This window comes from Euprymna scolopes, chromosome 10, assembly GCF_053919585.1.
Source record: "Euprymna scolopes isolate OS-2025 chromosome 10, ASM5391958v1, whole genome shotgun sequence".
NCBI lineage: Eukaryota > Metazoa > Mollusca > Cephalopoda > Sepiida > Sepiolidae > Euprymna > Euprymna scolopes.
Genome location: NC_136491.1, coordinates 117,929,455 through 117,939,951, shown reverse-complemented (window position 1 = coordinate 117,939,951; position 10,497 = coordinate 117,929,455). Strand labels below are relative to the sequence as shown.

Sequence of the window (10,497 nt, the reverse complement as noted above, 5' to 3'; positions counted from 1 at the left end):
GGCAGAGGGAAGAGGAATTTATTAGAGAGAAAACATTTTACCACTTCCATTGATCTTAACCGATTTTGGCCGTGACTTCTCAGCAGGAAAAGTATAGAAGTCTAAGATTATCGAGGAATTTGAGAAATAATAAGCCTATAACACGCCTCAGATATTGTCCTGCCGTTTGTGCATATTATATTTGCATGAAATATCTTGATTTTTAATCCTATTAATGTCAAAATCAGACAGGAAAAAATGAGTTCATTTTATTTATATATATATATGTATATACATACATATATATATATATATATATATATATATAATAGAGAGAAGAAGAGAAGAAGAAGAAGATGATAACTAACGATATATATATATATATATATATATATATATATATATATATATATATATATATATATATATATATACACACATACATATTTCTGTGAAAATCTTACTTATTCAATATTTCTTGTTTTATATACAATTCCTTAATTTAAGAATATATATATATATATATATATATATATATATATATATATATATATATATATATATATATATATATATATATATATATGGTAAAGTGGCAGTTTTAGTCATTTAGAAAACGCCTTTAAAGCTTAACTGCTCACTCAATTTTCTAACCAAATTTCAAACAATTATTACAGTTTATAGATCATCTTCTCAGCGCTATTGTGAATAATTTTTTTTCAATTTTCGTTCAGTAAAACAAAAGTTATGATGACTTTTCTGGTGTTCAAAATCGTAAAAATATGTAAGGAGGTGAGTGACGCTTTTTTATGACTGGTTTCCACGTCGCTTCAGCGACTACTGTTGCTAATAATTCGAAAAGAGAAGTAAAAAGTTAGAATGAAAGCATGAAAGGGAGATAATTGGGGGATTTTATTGAAAGCAGACGAGTGCCGTACATTGTTATTACATTTGTGTTTATGGGGGGCAAAAAAATAAGATGAAATTAAACAAAGAACAAGTGAATTTATTGGAAGCCTGGAAAAATCATGGATTACAATAGAAAAATATGAGTATGAAAAGTAATACGGTTAAGCTTAAACATGGAAAAGTAAAGGATTAGTTGTTAAAAAGAAAAAGACAAGATATTCTAGTAAAAAATATAATAAATTTATAACTTAAAATTTTACAGCATTAAGAATTTTTTTAATTCAATTCATAACATTATATAATCAATTCTTAATGCTGTAATATTTGAAGTTATAAATTTATTATATTTTTTACTAGAATATCTTGTCCTTTTCTTTTCCAGTTTTAACAACTAGTCCTTTACTTTTCCATGTTTAAGCTTAACCATATTACTTTTTATGCTCGCATTTTTCAATTGTAATAATATATTTCTATTGTAATAATATATTTCTCTTTGTTTGTCTGTCCGTTTTTTTTGTTTTTTTTTTTTTTTTGAGAGCTACTAGGCTGATATGTCTTAAATTTTGTATGGACCTTTGTCATAATAAGGTGCTGCGAACTATGTTATCGGTTCGAAGCACAGTTAAGGATTGATAGGGATTAGTGTTTAATTCAAAAGTGTATACAACTTTAACAAATATATTCAACGATTAATTTGGCATAAATCAGTCATCTCGAGTCAATGCATGATAATTTTTGCCCGTTTTAAACGCGCGCAAAAATAGATTAGCTTAATTATAATTATGTATGTGTCTAAGATGAAATGTAAAAGTCCAAAAACATCCCCAAATTTAATGAAATGATGTCCACCACAAAATAAAGAAAATAGACAATAAGACATTAACCAAATAGAATGCTAGTCGTGGTGGTATATTAGGAAACTCTTAACCCTATCTAACAAGAATCGAAAACAAGTAAGACAATTCCTAAATTACACCTATTTACAATGCCTCCCCACGGGACAGAGTTAGACACCAGGGTCGCTTTTTAACGTGGAGAAAAGGTACGAAAATAAAAATTGTCTCAGTCGTGAAGGATTTCTCCTCCACTGAAAGAGAACGAGAAAATAAAAAAAAATGTAATTGAAATTTTTGTTCTTTTTAAATCGGCAGATATTCTCAATGTGACGTAAACAAGGTGTCATAAACAAAAGAAAAAATATTGTCTTGGTAATTGGAGCGATATTTCGAGCTTCTTCAAAAAGAGAAACGGAAAAAAAGGGCAGCCCGAAATCCGTTCATGAACATGTCGTCGACATTTGCCTAATGAACTAGATTGTTAGAAGAAACTTTCAACGGTATTCATGTTTCTATGTCACTTTGATTTGCACAGCTGTTTTTAATACAACTGTTCCCCTTCATCTCTTTATTTATAAAGTTGGTCCATCTGTCGTACTGGAACTGAGATTAAAACAAAAAATTCATATTCAGAGTAGAAACTGTTTCATTTATATCATTTCTCTCTAAGTTTGTCTGTATGTCCATTCTATTTTTTCTTGAAAACTACTGCGTCGATCTGGTTGAAATTTTACATGGATCTTTCTTAGGATAAGGTGCAGCGAACTAAGTATCATGATATTCGCCTGGTGTACGGTTAGGAATCAATAAGGATTAATATGGATTAGTATTTAATGCAAAAATGAGCACACATATAACCATATTCATCCATCACTTTGGCATAATGTACTCATTCTAAGTCAACGGAAAATTGCAAAAAACGTACATGTCTACGAAATTTTGTTCGTTTAAAAGCTTTAAAAAGTCTAATATATATATATATATATATATATATATATATATATATATATATATATATATATATATATAGAGAGAGAGAGAGAGAGAGAGAGAGAGGTGTGTGTGTGTGTGTGTGTGTGTGTGTGGCTAGTGAGAGAGAAACTCTGCAAAGTGCACAATTGAGAAAATTTTTTTAAATATTTCAGGAGACTAATATAAACAAAGGCTCAAGATTTGGCTATGAAACATAGTGCTGATGTTGTTCAGATCTTTTATAAAACAGACAGACACACACAGACATACAGACACAGATAGATAGATAGATAGATAGATAGATAGATAGATAGATAGATAGATAGATATACGGCAATCTAAATCAATTTTTTAATGATGCTTCAAATAAAGAGTATGCTCAAAGGTATCAAAGTTGTTTACAACTGTTTCATGATAATGTTTATTTGTCTTGTAATTCAACATATCTTTGCAAATATCGAATCTCGTCAGGATGGCATCTCTTATGTACCCAAAGTTTAATTTTTCATGATCAAATACTTGTTATCGTGTTACATGAACATTGCTCTTGTCTTCTTTTTTTCGTACATATCCATCTTCCATATCTGTTTTTCGTATCAATTTTCCTTCTCTTATACCTGAAAATTTCTATCAATTCCTCTCTTGTTACACCTGTAAGTTGCTTACAGTTTCTAATTGCTTCCATTTGCATGTCTCTCTATATCTAACTTTTATTGAACTTATACGCTTCTTCAAATTGTCCTTTTCTTACTTAAAACACGTATTTCCGTTTTTTTTTTTTTACTGTACTTTACTCTCTGGTGCTACCATATCAGGCTGTCTATTGGCTTCCTGAGACGAAATGCACCTACATTGATGTTCCTTTTTTTTTCTATTCTCTTTTGTAAAACTTAACTATGTTCTACAAAACCAAAAACAAAAACAACAGCCCCCTTCCCCCCTTTTTTTCTTCTCCTACTTCCCGGTCCTGGATATGACCTTAAACTATATCCAGTGGTGAGGCTCCAGCTTGCAGGCTTTGGTGAGTGTGTAGCCACACTTTAATTGCCATTGCTCCCAGGTACAATCTGGCTCAAAGTGGTAGTACCTGTTAGGGTCCCAATTATGGGTTAAATAGAAACATTATATTCAAAATATTTTCTTCAAAATCACCGGATTCGGCATTAAATAACTTGAAAAGGATTGATATGCCGTAAAACAAAAACAACCAACCAACCATGTACTTTATTCTCCAACCTACTTTTCTTCGTTTCTTGCAATTTTTCTTTTCTAACGTTGCTCCAAATTTTCAATTTTCTACCACGCAATTTTTAACATTCACCATTTTTCATACTACATCACGTATCTATTAATTAATGTTTACTTACATCTCTATCTGTGCTTATATCTAAACACAAATTCCATTAAGCAAGCTTCTTTCCTAGAACTGCCTGCTTGTGGAACGCTTTTCCGCTGGCCTATTTTCCAGCTGACTACAATATGGTGGTCTTAAAGCCAATGTAAACAAATTGTTCTTAAGACGTCCCCTAAATAATCCATTTCTATCCATTCCCCGCACTAACTATTAATATGCTGTTATTCTGATGACCTGCGTAGCCTCAAGTAGCCGTTAAGCCTTGATAAGTTATGATTCTCATGTAAAAAAATGTACTTTTCTCTTCATCTTATGTTTCTTATATATGTATATTCCTTGTGATGTTCCATTTTTTACACCTGCCTTTCTCTTACATTTGCACGTTGCTCCCAATTTCCCATTTTTTACCATGGAATTTATCGACCTCTATCCTATGTACTTTGTTTAAAATTTTCTTTTTCTTACACCTGGTCATCTTCTTACATTTGTACGTTGCTCCCAATTTCTCATTTTTTACCATGCAATTTCGAAGCCTCTATACATATGTATCTTGATTAAATTTTTTAATTCTTACACCTGGCCATTTACATTTGCACGTTGCTCCCAATTTCCCATTTTTTACCATGGAATTTATCGACCTCTATCCTATGTACTTTGTTTAAAATTTTCTTTTTCTTACACCTGGTCATCTTCTTACATTTGTACGTTGCTCACAATTTCTCATTTTTTACCATGCAATTTCGAAGCCTCTATACATATGTATCTTGATTAAAATTTTTAATTCTTACACCTGGCCATTTACATTTGCACGTTGCTCCCAATTTCCCATTTTTTACCATGGAATTTATCGACCTCTATCCTATGTACTTTGTTTAAAATTTTCTTTTTCTTACACCTGGTCATCTTCTTACATTTGTACGTTGCTCCCAATTTCTCATTTTTTACCATGCAATTTCGAAGCCTCTATACATATGTATCTTGATTAAATTTTTTAATTCTTACACCTGGCCATTTACATTTGCACGTTGCTCCCAATTTCCCATTTTTTACCATGGAATTTATCGACCTCTATCCTATGTACTTTGTTTAAAATTTTCTTTTTCTTACACCTGGTCATCTTCTTACATTTGTACGTTGCTCACAATTTCTCATTTTTTACCATGCAATTTCGAAGCCTCTATACATATGTATCTTGATTAAAATGTTTAATTCTTGCACCTGGCCATTTACATTTGCACGTTGCTCTCGATTTTCGATTTTCTTACCATGCAATTTGTCAGCTGTTATCACCTTTACGTCGTTTAAAATTCTGTTTTTCTTACTCCTGGCTATTCTCTTATATTTGTACCTTGTACTCAATTTTTTTTAATTTTCTACCACACAATTGTCGGCCTCTAAGACTTATATATTGTTAAAAAAAAATATCTTACACTTGGCAATTCACTTACATGTGTACGTTGCAACCAGTTTCCCAATTTTCTACCATGCAATTTGTCGGCCTCCAACACATTTACGTTGTTTAAAATTGTTTTTTTCTCACACCCGGCCATTCTCTTATATTTGTACGTTGCTCCCAATTTCCAATTTGTCGGCCTCTAAGACCTTTACTTTGTTTACAATTGCCCTTTTCTTACATCTGGCCATTCTCCTAAATTATTTCGTTGCTCCCCATTCCCCCTTTTCTACTACACAATTTGCCGTCCTATAACATGTGTAGGTTGTTTAAAATTTTATTTTCATCACTTTTTTATCTTAGTCATAATCTTCCTTTCATTTACGCTTAATGTTACTCTCAATTTTTCTTTTTTATTTTGTCTTATTTTTGTACCTTCCTACTATTCCCTTACATTTACACCATTTGTAAGTTAGCCTCAATTGTATAAATGTTCTATTTCGATCTACTTTTCGTTGATATTTAATCTGTTCAATCACATTTATTTCACACATTTTATTATAAAAACAAAATAAACTTTCTTTTGAAATCAACTTTGATATATTGAGGAAGACGCTGTGTTAAGAAACTTGCAAGACTGATTTTCATTTCAAATCCAAAATAGAAGACAAAGGTACTTCTGCATTTACCAACTTACGGTTTCCACGAAGTTTCTCAGGTGTGCTCGGCCGATGACGACCGATCACGAAACGTTAAACTGCTGCGAGAAAATTGCGATGATAAACAGGAAAAACACGGACATACAATAAATAAAATTACAAACATATATCTAACCCTAACTCTAACCCTAACCCAACCCTAGCTAAACCCTAAACACTTACCTTAACCCTAACCTGCGCGATTAAATTTTTTTTTATTTTTCTTCCAATTTATATAAAGTAGCCTTCATAGATTCGTATTAGCTAAAATAAAAAAAAAATTAAAAATTCACACGATCGTAAAAAATTGCGGAACGCTTGGTCGACCCTTTCCGATTAATTCCATCACATCATGTTGGGCGAGCCTCAGCCAACTTCGTGCAAATCGCGGGTCAGTAAATGCAAAAGCACAAAGACATATATCAATCTGTTGCTAAAGTTGGTAGAAAGGTATTTGGATCATTCTACCGTTGCAGAATGGACCTGATTCGTGAGGCAAGTTATTTAGTCGTACCGGCCCCGGACCTGGCATCATCTACTGCCAGGCCCTCATTTGGGGTCCGATACAACTTAGGCACTAAGGCCAGTAAGGGGGAAGTGGGGAAGAAAACGGGACTTTGCTAAATTTGCTAGCTAAACTTGCGTTAGAAAGCAAGTATTTTATTTAGAAACACCTATACTAGATTCTATCATACCACAACCGCCTACATTCTTACCAGGACCTACTTAAAAAGACAGCTCCCCAGCTTATCGGGATGGCGGGCGACTCTCGTACTGTAAAGAAAGAAATATATACAAAAACAAAACAAAATGATATTTACAAACTTAAAGTATTTTTTTTTTTTTTTTTATATATATATATATAAAAAACAAATGGGGGTGAGATGATGGGGAGGGGGGCAAACTAAGACCTGATTCGTGAGGCAATCTCCTGTTTATATAAAAGATACGTCCTAACATGATATATTCGTGATGCATCTTGGAATGGGCCGCTCAGGGCAGGCTATCGTGTCTTAGCAGAGTTCAAAATCAGCTTCGCAATCTAGTTAAAAATAATCTCATCTGTTCCCACAGTATCTTTCTCACGGCATCTATATTTCGTTACACCCAGTCTTATATATATCTTACTCTATCGTTAAGTTTCTATAATACTACCTTTATAAAAGCCAAATATGTTTTAGGATGGAGAACTATTGCATCTTATCGTGCCTTGACAGAGTTCAAAAGAGACTTCATAGCCTAGTAGGGGATGGGCTTTTCTCTTCTCTGCAACCTTTTTCCCACAAAAGAAAGGCTCCGAGCCTATCTCTGCTCTTTCGTTATTTTCATAGCAAGTGCTCGTTTGAGCTCAATCTATGGCCCCTTTGCCTGAAAAAACACTCGTCTTGCTGAAACCACTATCAATACTTTTCACCATCTGTGCCTAAACCTAAGCGTAAATTTTATGAACAAAGTTTCTTTCTTAGAACTGCACACCTGGTGAACTCTCTTCCGTTTCCCTGCTTTCCAACTGACTACAATATGGTCGTCTTCAAGTCCAACGTAAACAAGTTCTCGATGAGCCGTCACTTTAAGTAATCCAATTTACCAAATGTACACTACTAACAAGTACTACCATATTGTCCTATTGACTACCGTATACTCATTGACCCTTATCCTTGAGTGGTCTCCGAGCCTTGATAAGTGGTGACTCCTTTGAAAAAAAGGAGTACTTGTCGGAACTTAAACCTAGCCCTCGTTCTCTCTTGCTAAAACGTTCACAGCAAAAACTCGTCGTCCTACTACCATTTCAAAGAACTACGATTTCTTCCTCCATGTGTATTACAACACACAGAATTTCCATGGGCAGGGTTTCTTTCGAAGAACTTCCGATCTGTGGAGCATGTTATCCCACAAGATTGCTTCCCTGAGGGCGACAACATTGTCCTCTTTAACTCTAATGTCATTATACGCTTTAACATTTCAATATCACAAATAGTCATCATTTAGTATTGACTCGGCTCACCATTGCTTAACTTTCGTGATCTAAAGCAAAGCCGTTGTGTCTGCGTGATTATGCCCTATATATGATACAAGTATATATGCTTCAATATTAATAATAATAATAATCTGATGATCCTTATTAGTTCTGCTATTTCTTTTATACCATATGTCTAAGATTAGTGTAATCTAAATTTGGAGAGACTGGAAAATATGGGTTCATACCTTACCCCACAAGACTATATATCATTCAGTACTTATGATGTATGTTCATATTACAGAAAATAGTACTCTCCTTATATATAATTCATTTCGTATTATTTATTATTTTATTCGTATTATTTGAATTCTTTGAACTGCTGTTCTCATCTTGAGTGTTATATTCACAACGTTTTGGTGGATGTAACGTCCAATCTTTTTCAGATCCTTGCAAGGGTTTGTGATGTAGTGAATAACGTTCTTAGTAAATTCAGTTGTAAATTGCACTCTTTTAGAGGGTGAAGGATCAATCCTCAATGCGAGCAACACTCAAAATACAAGTATGAATTACTTAGAATTTCTAACCAATCATGTCTGAAAGAACAAGAGCATGCAACTCCCGTGGATTAAATGAAAGGTTCTGTTCGAAATTCTGTTCGGATTCCCCAGCTGGCCAGAAAGATTCCCGAGTTAGACAAAATACATCTGGTTAAATCGACAGCAACGTTGTGAAAATAACACTCAAGATGTGAAGAATCCAAATAATACGAATAGTCAATTATCATCTCAAAAATTCAGAAATGTAATTCCTTTGTTTTTTGTTTGGTTTTCTTTTCTTTTCTTTTCTTTTAACACAATGAATATTTCGTTATAGGTGAACACGTGTTTTGCTGTCGTGAAAGTAAATGAGTTCCGATGACGAGCCCCAGAAAAAGATCGGCGTCGTTAAATTCAGAAACTAGGAGTTATCCTGACGACCCCAAGGACATGGATGAAATATTTAAATTCTTGGATATATACATGACGTTAAGCCGTCCCAGCAGTCCGCCGTGTATGTACCGTTCGGAATTAGATAATAGCTTGTTTCCGTTTATTGGCATGGATTTGAGAAAGGAGGTTTCGTCGATTGACCAGTTCAATTGCAGTATGCAGAGGGGCTTCATCTTGCTCGAAACCGTTGAGGAATACCTGCAGGAGGTAGCTTCGGAATCTGATGAATCAAAACGCAAAGGTACCTGGGAAAAGATCAGTAACGACATGTTCAAAGCCAGCAGCGAGGTATTTATAGCAAACAAGATTTACGAGAAACTCAGAAATAGCCAAAGTAATTGCATTTTTCACCTTAGCGATCGACGAGCGGAAATGAACGATAAATGGTTTTCGGTTAAGAATTTATTTCAAGACTACAAGAAAAATAACAATTTATAACGTATAATACCGGAAGACGCCACTTTTGTTGAGTTAGATGTTGTAATAGTTTGTGATGATTTGTCTCCCTTTATTGACGTCACGTTATAAATTGGAAAGACTTCATTGATGTCAGAAATTGGAAATAGGCTTCATCCTACTTTTAATCGAGAATAGTGTCCAGTTCAGATGTGTAATGAAAAACAGCTAATAAAAGCATAATATAAATATTACGTGTTTTTTTTTTGTTTTTTTTTAATTCTTGATTTCCACCTTATCTCAATAGATTAAATATTGCTGTCCTTAAATATAGATTAAACGTGTGACCTTTAAATCCACAAATGACCTCTGTTGTATTGCAACAAATATTTTTCATTTACAGTAAAAACTATAAAACTAAAAAAAAAGAACCGTTTGCTTAATTTGAAGAGAGTAGGACGTCGACCTTGGGTTTACTTTCGGCAGCTTTCTAATTCTTGCTTCCCTTGTTTTGTCCTTTAGTTCTCACATTCCATGAGCGATGTTTCTGAAAAGAGGAAACTTACTGTTTCTGGGTCAGAATCTATTTCATCAAACATTTATCGTTGGGGAGGGTTTTTTTTTTACCTTGAAGTAGTTTTTTAGCTCCTTACATTAGCTGGCTTCATGCCTTCTGGGGCGGTTTCTATTAAAAGTAAATATAGAAATATAAATTGCTTGACTATTTTATCTTTTTCAATTTTGTTTTGGTTTGTAGGGAGGTTATTTTTTACATATTTTAGTCTAGTTAGTTGTAAGAAATCAAGAGATCTCCCGATGATAACACTTATTGTCTTTATGTATAATCCTTTATATGTATCCGATGGTTCTTTAATCATTGCTCCTATCAGGGTTATTATCTGTAATTCGTTACAGTTTGATCTTCCAGTGACAGTGTCCATGTGGTTAACAGAATATTCAAATATCTCATACAAAGATCAAATGCTAGTCTCTAAGAAGGGGCTCCTTGAT

General features: G+C 33.5%; 1 long non-coding RNA gene across 1 annotated transcript; it reads left to right on the top strand.

The window, feature by feature from the left end:
• The first annotated feature begins 2,074 nt into the window (after nucleotides 1-2,074).
• On the top strand, nucleotides 2,075-9,740 carry LOC145286238 (uncharacterized). Its single transcript, XR_013869131.1, has 2 exons — nucleotides 2,075-2,224; nucleotides 8,975-9,740. It is a non-coding gene; the product is annotated as an uncharacterized LOC145286238 (long non-coding RNA).
• The last annotated feature ends 757 nt before the right edge of the window (nucleotides 9,741-10,497 follow it).